The following is a 13,738-nucleotide window of genomic DNA, read 5'->3' as shown; positions in this document are numbered from 1 at the left end:
ATATAGCTCTAAAAGTGAAAGCAGGGAAAAATTTATTAAATAAGACCATTGCCTACAGAAGTGTGCTGCCCTTTGGGATTTAGGTTTCATTAAATTTACTTGGGGATTACTTCACTCTTTGATTTTGTTTTGTTCAGTCAATTTGTGACCGACTGTCAAGGGCTTGCTGCAATTTTCTTGTCACTGAAGAAAATCATAGGGTGATGTCAGGTAAAATCAACTAAAATAATAGTATAATTCATGAGGGACCACATATCTGGATAAAGATATTTTTTCTGGTGCAGCCGGTTTAAATTCTCAAGGTTGTTTCTCTCTGCACATTAGCATGTACTGTATTTGTGTCACTTGTCAGCTGCTCTGCTGAGTTGTGCTGTTTCCTTTTACAGGCCGAGCAGTTAAAAGCTTTTGCTCCAACTTCTAAATAATATCATGCCATTTTGTTAAGAAAATAAAAAGACTTTCCAGGTATTTTTCAGCTTACAAGTAGACATGTTGAGTTTCATGGTTGTGTCTAGAGACAATTCAAACAAATTCAGTAAAAAAAAAAAAAAAAAAAAAAAAAGTCCAACAAGTTGGTTATTATATATCTTGAAGACCTAAAACTAAAAAATAATTTCTGGATTAGCTTTTTTATTTTATCACCTAAGGATTTTGGCATCATGAAAGCATCAACCTGTTTTAAACGACCTCACATAGGAGAAGTTATTGACTGTCTTATTCACCGTATCCATGATTTTTTGTTAACTATGTAGCTATATTGTGATTTGTTTTCTTAGCATCCACTATTTTTAAGAATATTTCATCCTAAGTAAAAAATGGTAGCAATGGTAGAAATTCTAAGGGCCATTGGTTGCTTGCTTAGTATTTTTTTTTTTAAAAAAAGGCTAATGAAACACAGGTAAAAATCTAAAAAGAGGGTTTTATTTTTCCTTTTGACTGGGTATGTACAAATAAAAGAGCATTAGGTGGAATCTGACTCAGTTTCTGAACAGCTTTTTATGTACTCTGCTGTTGGTGTACACATTATTTTATCTGAGAATTACTGATTGTTCAAATACATATCTATGAAGCATTTACCTTGAACTTGCCAGGTACGCCAAAAAGCATATTTGGCTTTACTGCCTGAAAAAGTTGCTAAGCAAGAATAACTGATTCTGGCATTTCGGAGGTGACTGAGAGTGGATGTGTGTGATATTCTTACTTCCTTCACTTCATTGTCAGTAAACACATGAAGGTATCGCCTACATTATAGTGTGATGAAAGAAGCTCCAGAAACATTGAAATATGTTTTATTAGAGGCTTCTGATAACTTTAGAAGCCAAGAGCTGCAGTTATTACAAATTCTTCCATCAAATTCCTTCTATAATTAGGAAGACCTGTTTGTTTGTTTGTTTGTTTGTTTGTTTGTTTGTTTGTTTTTGCCACAGGGTTATGTCAGCATAAAGTGTGATCTTCCCACAGTAAATATGGTCAGAAAACATTGTACTTTATGGATATTAATAACATTGAGAAATCAAAATGGCTATACTGAACACAATAGGGTTTGTGTTATAAATTCCGGTATCCCAATCTATTCAGCCATTTTCCATCTTGAGGCATGGGGCGTACTGGCATAGGTCTTTGAGGGAAGACCATTTGAACTGGTCTGCTTTGAGAGAGCCATCATGAATACTGTGTTGGCCTGCAAGTATCCATTAAAGGTTGTGTGATCTAGAGGAAACAGCGTGGACTTTGGATCAGGTAGCACAGCACTGCCATTGACCTTATCTCTGGCTTTAAACAAGTTATTTAAGCTCTAAGACCCTCAATTTCCTTTTTTTGTACCATGGGATTAATAAAATCTATCTTGTAGATTGTTATGAGGAACAGCCTAGTGGACATAGTAACATATAGTAATCTCATAGTGAGTGCTTTAATAGAATCCATTTCCTTTCTATTGAAATACTTATATTTAAAATGAATCAATCATTTAATAAAGGTGCTATATAAGGGCAAATATTATAAAAACATTCAGAATGATTATGGAAAAAATTAATGCTTAAAGTCCATTTTTACCTGTATCTGTTAGCAGAAAAAGAAATATTTCTAAAAAAAAACCCACAAAAGACATTTAAAGGACATGACAAAGTTTCTGAAACACATGTAAATAAAATTTATCCATATTCTCATTAATTGTTCAATATTTTGAGGCTTCATAAAACCATTCACAGATGTTTACTACTTTATCCCAAGAAGAGCTGAGGCACATTTTTGACTTTGATTCTTAAACCCCAGAGGAATCAAATTTGCAAAAGATACAAATAATTTACCCATGACCTCCTAAAGCTCTTAAAGTCAGTTCTCAAATGGATGGTTAAAAATTATTGAAGAAATTTACAATTTATATTGCAAAACAATAAAACGAAAATAAAAATTAAAGCAATAAAAAGCATTCCAAATGTTATGCGAACAGAATTTTTAGGAAATATTGTAATATTTCTTAGATTAACATATGCATCATGAAAAACATCCATCAACTGTCAGCTGGATAAATAATAATTATGTTGACTAAGACTTCAGAGGAAATGAAAGAATGCAAAGCCTGCCTCATGTCCTCTGAAAGAGAAGGTGGCGTGTTAGTTTATTGCCTCATGCTTCCAGATGGACCTCATTATAGGGCATGACTTAGCCCATCTTACAAGACATGCAGAATTCTGGAATGTTCTCATTGAGCCAAGAAATATTTCTTGGATACCTATGTTTTGTTCACAATAGTGAGCAAACCCAAATATGATTCTCGTACTCACAAAACTTGCAATAGTGGGGAGATAAACAAATAAAACAGATAAACAAATAAAACAACCATTCAAATTAATATCTAATTTTAAAATGTTATCAGGGTACTATGACAGAAAAATATCAGGGAGCCCAATTTAGACTGGCAGGAGTGGGATGGGGGTGTTTAGTTTCAGAAGTTCTTTTTGAGGAGATGACTAATTGAGATCTGAAACACTAGAAGAAGTATACATAGTGAGAAGCAGAAGGGAATGGAAAAATGGTAGGGGGGGGGGAATTGGTAGGGAGGGATAAAAATGATAGGGAGAAGGAAAAAATTTCAGAGGGAAAGACCCAGGTACAAATGAGTTATAGATATGATTCCTAAAAAATCTGTTGGCAATGGTATGTATGTATATTAGACAATAGTCAGGCTTCCATTATTATAAATGTTTCTGCATTAGTTTTCTATGGAAGTTGTAACAGATTATCACAAATTTAGTGACTAAAACAATACAAATTTATTACGTCACGGTTCTGGAGGTCAGAAGTCTAAACTCAAGGTGTTGGCAGGTTCGTATTCTTTCCAGAAACCTAAGGTAGAGGAGAACCAACATCCTTGCCTTTTCCAGCTTCGAAAAGCCACATATATTCCTTGGCTTGTGGCCCCTTTCTCCATCTTCCAAGCTGGCAGCTTAGCTTTCTCTTGCTTCTCTGATCGCCTGTTTCCCTTGTATAAGAACATTTGTGATTACATTCGGCCCACCCAGGTAATACAGGCAAATCTCCCCATCCTTATATCCTTAACTAAATCACTTCAGCAAAGTCCCTTTTGCTTTGTAAGACAACACAGTCACAGATTCCAGAAATTAGGACTTGGACATCTTTGAGGGTTCATTATTCTGCCTACCATAATCTCTGTGCTACCAAATGTTTCAAGTAGCTTCTGATTTATCTCTTAGAGACCATGTTATCATATAGGTTCATGTTCTTAATAATAGCCTCACTCACAGACTTTATAGAAATAAATGCAAATGTCAGATTTAAAAACTATATGATATAAAAATTATATGGAAAAACCATTACCATTTAAAAAAATAATTTTTAGTATTAATGCATCTAAAGGACAAGTTTTAATCACATTGAGAAGGACTTGGAATTCTTGGGAGAAGGGTGGGACCCGATAAGAACCTGGGAAGCAGCTTGGGTCCCCAAATACATCTATAGTGATATTTAGGAAGATGAGACCTCACATAGCTAAAGTTCAGTGAAATGAAGAACTGACTGCAGATCATACTGGGAGTCTCTAGATCATGGACTACTTGCTCTTCTTAGTGCTTTATTTAACATTACTTCCCCATTTGGAAAAGAACAGCATTAGGAGCTCCTCTCCATAACACAGTGTTTGCTTTTATGCATAAAGTCTCCTTTAAGCAGGCGTTATTGTGCACATAATAAGATAAGTAAGTATTGAACCACTTGCCAAAATGATAGATAATAACTGGCAAAACTAGAAACAGAACCACAGCGCCCTCAAGATGAGCTCTGAACTTTTTCCCCACTCTCTCAAGGCTGCTTCTTAAGAAGTGGGAGGCGCATTAATATTATATAACTGTGAAGGGATTACAAAGCTGGACAACAAAGCCATCGTATAACTTATTAGGTAGGAAAATTGGCCTGGAAAGTTTTATACCGAAAATTTCTTGTTCACTTTGTTTACTGATTAGCCATTCAGGCCTCTAGAAGGACTGGTCAAACCAGTTTAAAGTAATAAGTTGATGCTTCTTCCTAGTTGAAATCATTCTGGGAAACAAAATGACCTTGTTATGTGGTTTCTGTGTAGATTTCTGCTGCCACTCCATACGAAAGCTACATTTTACTTTAACTAGTAGATGTACTCAAAAATAAAAATAGATTGACAGTGACTATTTTTGATTTAGGTAGGATTATATCACTCTGACCATGAAGATACACCTGGATTTTGGAAAGGGAAAATTGTATTTTTGATTTGTTGGCTTCTCAGGTGTTTTATTTATTTTTATTAAAACAAGGAGTCAGTTTTGCCTAGATTCAAGCTGAGACAGTCAGTTTGAAAGACAAGCACCGAGCATCTCATAAACACTGCCCCTCGCCTAGTTTTACTATAGGGTAAATTTTCTAATGTTTCTTTTTATTTCTAAGAAATAAGAATTATCTTCTTCAAGGTGACTTCTGAAAGGTGCTTCATAACTTTACTTTTCCCACTAAGGTTTAAAGATAAATGAAGCATCAACTAGAAAATATGAATTTGACTTTAATTGTCTTACTACTGTCTTATGTAATTATTTTCCCTGACCAATATATCTGGCTGGCAAACATTTTATGAGATGGCATATAGAATTCAAGTCATAAATACAAGAAAATGCAATGAATTGACTTTTTGTTTGGAAATCCATGACTGTCTTTGCGTTTGAGCTACATAGAGAAACTTCTTGTGTAAAGACCCTGTCTAGCCTGGCAAGAAGATACATTGAGGAGTCAAAAGATTCCAGTGTCTCCACTGTGACAGTTACAACCTCCGAGGCCATCTACAGCTGCAGTGTCCCTGACAACCTAAATAAGCATAAGCAGAGAAATATTTTAGATCATCACAAGTACCTACCTTCCTACTAGTTAAAACAAACAAACAAACAAACAAACAAAGCCTATAGTTTTCATGATGGGCAGAGAGATGTATTCAAATTTCATCTAACACTTTGCTTTTCACAAATTGGGGTTGACCTTTGGTGGTTTATGAAAGTATATTTCACTCAGGTCTTTATCAAAAGCCTAGTGATAGATCAGCTGTCATCCACCCATTCCTCGGAATGTCTTTGTATTAAACTAATGGTTCAGCAGAGCAGCCAGCCTGACAGGCAGGTTATTTATCTGCAATCAGGTAAAAGAACTGACAACTTCATTGTTTTAATTGTTCATTTTTCATTGGTCGATGCATTAGCTCACACAGATCTTTGTGCCTCAGTCTGAGAATAGATATATGGGAGTCAGGGCATCAGAATTCCTGGGTCCATCTTAAAGTTCAAGAAGCTGCGAATAGCCTTGGGGCTGGCTGTGATTATCAGCATCCCACAAGTATTTTTTTTTTTTTTTGTCTTATCTTTGTTCTGCATCTCTTTCCTCTCTTTCAGGAAGACCTATGATGTCAGCTACTGATCTGATTGTTTCATGAAACAATGTTCCTGGTTCTCACAGCCTATTAAAGGATAAAGACTATAGTAAGCCTAGAGTCTGCATGTCTCAGTCAGGGTGGGGGCCTCCAGAGACCTCAGATATTGAGATATCATCTAGAGCAGATATAGCTCAGGTCAGAGCCTCTTAGAATCATCAGTAAGTTTTTTTGCTAAATACACATAGCCTGGCCTCATCCTGGGAGATTCGATTCTAACTCAGTGACTCTTCAGCGAGAACTAAATATATATATATATATATTACTTAAATTCTGTGAACTCCTGATTGAGAACCATTGATCTAGAATCTAGACCAACCAACATCCTCTATTTACAGATAAGATATCCAATAGGCTGAATCATTTGCCCAAGGTCATAGCTAATCAGTAGCAGAGCTAAAACTAGAATCCGGGGTCCTAACTCTCAGATCAATGACATTACCCTCAAGTCATGCTTCATGTCTGCTTCCATTCACCTGGAGCTACTAAGATACTATGAGGAGATTCTACCAATAACTATTACACATGCTAAAGTGTCAGGGCACAATGTGGAGGTGATCATTTCAAATGTACTTATTTCAAATGCTGGACCTCAGTCATCTAGACCAACATTTTCAATTTACAGGTAAGATATCCAACAGAGAAAATCCAATTTAAACATGAAGGGGGTTCCTATTAACCTATTGGTACCCAAATTATATTATTACTTTATTGTTTTTCATTTATATTAAAGTTGAGAGCACCTCTAGGACAAAGGCAATGTTTTATTATTTCCAATGTGCTTGACATCTCACATAGAACTGGGAACACACAAGGCGCTCAATATACGTTTGATGAAGGAAAGAAAAAAGGAAGAAAAGCTTCTCTAGTCCAATATATTCAACTGTGTAAAAGGCTGATTCCACACAAAAACAGACCACTGGCTCCCTCTATGGTGTGTTTATTCACAGGGTTCTATGCTTGGCACTGATGGTATAAAATTGAATAAGACTAGGGTCTGTTTTCAAGAATCTAACAGACTGATTCAGGAAGACATGTGAAAAATGAATATAGAACAATCTAACAATTGCCACTAATAGAGACATGTAAAAAAGTCTAAGTCATGCTAAAGAAAGTTAACCTTATCAGGAGGGAACCAGGGTGTCCTCAAAGAAGTGGCATTAGAACTAGACCTAGAAGAGTGAATAGAAATTCATCACTCAGAAGGAGGAGAACGAATAAATGAAGTCTTTTATTGAAAATGACAGACACATTTGCTTTATGGCTAGAGGTCAGAGTTTAGGAACAAGTATGATGTTGAAGAGTTGTGTTGGTCCTTAAAAATGAAGCATTTTTAACATCTCACTGAAGCCTTAATCGGGTGTTTGCCGGTTGCCATAGAAATATTATAATCAGAGTTATAGTGTACATATTGGATTAGAAGATGGGAGCCCAGTTGGGGGTTATTGCAGGCATCCTAGCAAGAGACAATATGAATCTGAACTGGAGATTTTGAGAAAAATGGAGATAAGGAGTTGTACTAAGATATTTTTTGGGGGATGGAATAAATCGTAGCAAATGACAGAGGAAAGGCTCTGTTTCTAAATATTTCTTTCATTATTTGTTGTTTTTAATAACAGGCTTGTCCAGCTTACCTTGGTGATCAGAACACTGGCTGGAGAGTGCTGGCCGCAAGAGCAGTGACATTGCAAGAACTACAGAATGTGGATACTCAAGATTGGAAAGTCGCATAAGCATGTGGATCAGAAAAGAGCAATGATCTTAAGACAATGGGGCTGGAATAGGTTCTGAAAGCAAGTTCCACCCAGTTCATTTCTTTTAGGCTTACTTTTTGAGTAAATGCTCATATACAGCATAGTCCCTAAGACAATGTTTGAAGCATTTCAGTTTTGAAGTCAAAATGATGATGCTCTCTTTTGAACATCTTATATACCATTGTTATTATGGTGTCTCACAAGAGCATTGATGATGGCTGATTTTCTTTATGTAGAACTTAGTGGATGTCATCCTCCACGTGGAGAGTACTAATAAATATCTAGCAACATTTCCTCTTAGTGCTCCCCATAAAAGCCAAACAATAAGTCACAATTCTAGAACTTTAACATTTCAATTTCATGACGATATACTATATTAATATTCACAGAAAAAAATGCACTTATTCTGATAGGGTTAATTTATTCATGTCTGTTTTTCAATCTTCTTGTGTTTTGTGTAACTACTAAAAGGTGAACATAATAGTACGGTTAAAACTTTGATTAAGAGAATCTAACCTCCAGTAAATGTTCAGAATGCAGGAACTGAAGTAGGGAGAGGAACAGAAGATTGCAGAAATAAGAAAATGACTAAATAGTAGATACAAGAAAAGACTGTCTGGGATCTGAGGAAAGGATCATAATTTAAGAGCTGACATTTTCTGAGTACCTACTATGTGTCAGACCTGTTCTAAGCCCTATACTGTATTATCTGATAACCAAAACAAACCCGTGAGAAAAAAATTATTACTTTTTATTTTACAAAGGAAGATTAGAAAACGAATGTGAAGTTATTTTCCCAAAGCATGCACAGCCAGAGTCAGCACTGATGACCCAACATCATTTTTTTAAACATTACCTTATACTTCTTTCCAGGAGTTACTGCACTAACAAGGGGGTATGAACTTACCTTACTGGTTTATGGGTCTTATGAAAGGACCTATGATACATGTCCTTACCTCATTTCATAGAATCAGGATGGTACAGTGAGAACAGGTATACACTGATCATTGGGAGATATCAGTTCTTACTCATTTACTCTGGGAAAGTCACCCCCTCTTTGAGGGCTATATTGGATTTAGTCATTTTCATAGCTCCATTTGTTTTAAATTTCAAATAATTTTTATTATGAAAATAACTAGTAAAACACTTCTCATGATGGAGACCTGGTACATTCTACTTTATTATTAATGCATAATAAATTGGCTATACTATATTTGAAATCATAGTAACTAATAAGTAAGATTAGATCCTAAAATCTTTCTGCTCATTTATGAAACAATTAGAAATCACATTTGGGAAGCTATGACATCAATCGGGTTTTTTTCAAGATCCATAGAATTTAAAGAAAAGATAGGAGTAGTATACAGAAAAATGACATCCATTTTCAATCTACTGATTTAGTGGATGGCACCAATTATACTTGATGCAAAAAATCCTCCTTTGGAATACTAATGAAAGCTATCAGCATTATCGACTCAGAACTCACAGACTGGATGATAAGGAATAAGGTGATTTGACAAAGAGGGAAGGACCAGGTAGAGAGGATGCTTTCATAGTAAGCACGAAACTGCGAAATCCAAAAATTCCAGTGTTCGTGCTTCTGCTCAAGTGTGTTAATAAACCTTTAAATGTATATTCAAAATAAAGCTTATAGAATCCAGAACAGATTTGCTACTGGAAGCAAGGCAATTCGTTTTTAACTATCATCCTAGAGTGTTAATTTTGGGTGTAATGAATTTGTAATGAAAACTTTCTTCATATCAACATTAAGGTTGATGAACATCAACAAATGGTATTCACATATGCTAAGGAAACTTCTGTATCAGAGGTCAGTTCAAATCCCAATCTGACAAACAGAAATCTATTTGGCATCTTACATATTATTCCCCCTTTATCACTATAGAGAAACAAAGAAGCAAAAATAGAAACACAAGTAAAGCAATTAATGTTACCTTGAAATCAAATAATATACTAGAATAAGCAGATTCTTGTCAGTTCAAACCATAACTTCATTGCTTTTAGGTCATGTCTTGTGAAAACCATGCATTTCTTAACACCAATATTTTTTTAAAAAGGTATAATACTCATTAATAAACATTAGCTAATGCTTTATTTACTCAATTTGCAAATATTAATTCAATGCTTACCATGTGGCAGGCACTGAGTTTATTTAGAAAAAATTCAAAGTTAATCAGATGTTTTCTTTTTTATTTGTCACCACTTTGTCCAAATTTCTTAAGAGTAAGAACAACAAGATGCTTGAAAGAACCTGGTCCCTAAGTTTTATGAATTGTTCATCTCAACCTCAGCTACTTGAACTGCCAACTCTCCAAAACAAACTCCAATTCAATAAGTAATAAAATATTGCAACTCTCCGTGAAGCTCTTTCTTTTCCTAATGGTAGTTTACTTGGTCCAAAGTAAAGGATTGAAATGAACTACTTCATTTTATCACTCTCTCCTTACATATTGTCCTGAATAAGTCACATTCTTTCTTAATAATTTAAAAGCATTTTCATTTGTGCCCTGGGAATGACTAGAAGAGCTTTTAATATTATTAAGTCTAGATCAAATCAATCCAGTCTAAATAGGGCATGGGACTAATGCTTCTTTAACCACTCCTCCTTCTTCCCAATTATTCATGACTATATTGGTGGCCTTGTTAGAAAATTTTTGACATCTACGATCAGAGGTTCCAGATGCAGGCCACGTTCATACATTTTGCTGACAACCTTTGAACTAAGCTGCCAACTCAAAGCTTACCATGGTCTTAAAACCCAAATGGTGATTCATTGTTTGCAAACAGGGAGACAGAGTACCATTGTTAACTTGACCTTAGCTTCTAACTCTGAGTCGAAATGCTTGAAGACATGGGCATCTTAACTAGAGCAAGATATAAATCAAATTCCCTTCAACACCACAAAGAAATGAATGGTTGGCATCTTATGAACTATAAAGTGCAGTGGTTTTTCCTTGGAAGATGAAGTTGAGACTGATGACAAAAGACCCCATTACTTAATTGAGTTTAATAAAATATGGAAGAACAAACTTTGCCATGGTTTCGAATAGTTTGGTGACTAAACAGTCATTCTGAGAGCTTGTTAACTGCATAGTTCTTGGGAGTGAAATTTTCTAAGATTATGAGTGAGACAAGAAAAGGAGAACTCTCCAATTAATGTCTTAATTTCTTTGCTGCAACCAAATCATATTAGTGGATCATATTGTTTTAATAGACATATTTGCAAAATTTGGAGCAAGATAAGGGGATGGGGGAGAGTGTGGATAAAAAGGCTGCTACAGGGAGACAAATGGAAAGAATTTGTTCAGGAAAAGACAAATAGTTTTGGTAAATGAAGTAGGTGTAGTGGGGTCAGGAGAGAGCTACGGCCAGGCCCAACATGATCATCAAGTAAGAATTGTATGAGCATGTTAAATCTCATCATGTGTGAGTTAAACTACAATTTTATTAAATGTTAGTTGAACTGAATTGAGGCCCTGTGGATTCACGATTGAGGAAAAGGAAGACTTGGAAGTTTAAATAATAACAGATCATCGCTGCTCTTGGTATATGACACCACCTCTACTTTTTCCAGCATTTTAACTAGAAACTAGAGGTGAAAAGTAAATTGTGTATATTTTTTAAACTGCTCATAAAATCCAGTTTCTAAAACCAAACTAAATTAAAATTAAATTTTTAAAAATGTCTACTATTGATGAGATAACCCTGATCCTTGATCCTAATATTTTGGAAAGTTGTATTTATTATTTACGTTTTGCTTCATATCTAGGAGGGTGAGAATTTTCTGTATTAGACCGGAAATTTGTGACAGTCCAATAGTATTGTCTTAGTATCTCCATAAAAGTACTGATTTTGCAGAATAATACCTTTTTGAAAATCGTTTAAAAAAAAAAGCACTTTTTTGCACAAACAGCAAATAAGCTCTCCCAGAATCTTCTGTAATTCAGTGTTTCCAAAAAATATGATACATTCAAGAAACACTAGAGACATTTCTCCTTTTAATAGTTTAAAACAGTGTAAGTTCTTGTGAAATCTGAAAGTTTTATACATTGACACAAACTAGTTATTTAGAAATATATGACCATTTGTTTGAGTCTCTGGAAAAAGCAACTTAATAGAAAGTGGCATACATGTGCACCTGAGGATGCTGGCAGGATACATACACACCTAAGGATACTAATGCTGTCATACACCTCTTACTGTGACTTGTCAACCTGCTGTCAAAAGTGCTAGTTGAAACATGAAAAATTCAGTTACTCATCTGGTTATTTTGCTTATATTAATTGGTCTGATTTTTTCCCCTTTTGAATTAATTGAGCTGATCAGCAGTGTTTGTGTTATGAAATTGAGTTGATATCAACTTCGAGGATTGGAAATAGATAGTTCCCTTCCCAAAATAACAATTTAAAAATAACATTTAAAAAGTAGATACTTTTGCAAGTCAACTCTAGAATAGAGGGTAACGACCACCCATATTTGTGTGTATGTTCATTAAACAGAGTTTTATTTATTTTAAGCTGCAGAAATCTACTGGAAAAAAAAAAGATGTAAAAGGTACAAGTGTGATGTCCCATGCACAAGGTTGGGGTGCAGGGATGAACTGCTCTGTTCACCTCAATTGTTGCCTTTGGCTCCAACCCAGCCAGGGAGACATCTGGATGTCCCTGAGACAGACTGACAACGGAACACACTTGGTGACAATTCAACTCTCAAAAGTCCATCTAGACAAGCTAAAATGGAATATAATAAGTCAGCTTTCTCTCTTCCTCCCTCCCTCCCTCCCTCCCCCCCTTTTATAGTTCCTGTTTCTGTGTACTATTCCAGTGCCTGGTAAATGACTGACTCTTTTCTAGGCTTCTAGACATAAAGTTTTCAATCACTGGGAAAATTTTAATATTTTAAAAATAGTTTCCCTAATCACATCGAAAAGCATTTGACCCTCTGTCAACTTAACATGGAGCATGCTGTGTCTCTAACATACAGCATGGAGAATTTTGTGCACAATATCTGTTATAGAGAATATATGACAATTTAAAAATATTCAGTCCAAATGTTATTTTTTACAACTGATAAGAAATTACTGCACAGCTGAAGTTTTATAATCTAAAATCACATTTTCAATACAGAAATTTATAGCACAAGGCAGAAATAAATTCAAGTTGATCTACACAAATCTCTTTTTTGGTTTGTATAAATATATTTTTATTAAATTGTTATATTTTTATAACAACATTCACCCTCAGGAATTCATCCCACATACATTACTCATGTATGTAACTCACTCATTTTTCCTTATTCATATGTATTTTCCTTTCTAGCAATGCCATATTTTCAAGTTTATAAACTGCAAGCTAATAACAACAATTCTGCCTCGTTTTATCTTTATTTCATAATGTTAGTTAATAACTTAAAATGAAAATTACATAGAACAATAAAACCTTTAGAGATCTCGAAATAAATTATTGAGATAAAGTCACACTGATTCTTAAATGGTTGGAGTAGGAGGCAAAAAAGAAGGGTCTGTTTCTTCAATTAGCACCAGCCAAAGTTCAACAAAATTTCCATGCCAGGAAGGCTAACATGTGAATTTAAAAACTTCCATTCTAAGGCTTCAAGTGTGGATAACCAAAAACAAATACGAGAGAGAAAGAGAGAAAGAGAGAGAGAGAGAGAGAGAGAGAGAGAGAGAGCGCGCACACCACTAAATTGATAGAAATAGTGATATTCCAGTACATCTAATGGTTGCTTACCATTCTATTTTTCTACATCTGGAATTTCACATTTATACAAAGCCAGAGATGTTCCATATAAGTAGGCATGGAAACCACCTTGGAAATATTCTGCATTTGAATATATTATCTCCAGCTCACTATTCCCCTAAATTATTCCCTTGAGAGAAGTTCTCCTTTGAATCTCTGAATGTTCTCTATTTATATGTATTCTCCACACCCTGGAGACATAGTCAACTAACATTAAAGTTCAGAATATCTCCCTTCCTGTGTAGATT

The 13,738-nt window shown here is 35.0% G+C and overlaps 1 protein-coding gene across 1 annotated transcript in view; it reads right to left on the bottom strand.

The window, feature by feature from the left end:
- Positions 1 to 13,738, bottom strand: part of LOC107512506 (multiple epidermal growth factor-like domains protein 6) — a 495,076-nt gene that overhangs the window by 28,291 nt on the left and 453,047 nt on the right.

The sequence above is a fragment of the Rousettus aegyptiacus genome, unplaced genomic scaffold (assembly GCF_014176215.1).
Source record: "Rousettus aegyptiacus isolate mRouAeg1 unplaced genomic scaffold, mRouAeg1.p scaffold_m13_p_4, whole genome shotgun sequence".
NCBI lineage: Eukaryota > Metazoa > Chordata > Mammalia > Chiroptera > Pteropodidae > Rousettus > Rousettus aegyptiacus.
The sequence above is the reverse complement of the archived record's forward strand: the minus strand, read 5'-3'. Positions and strand labels throughout refer to the sequence as shown.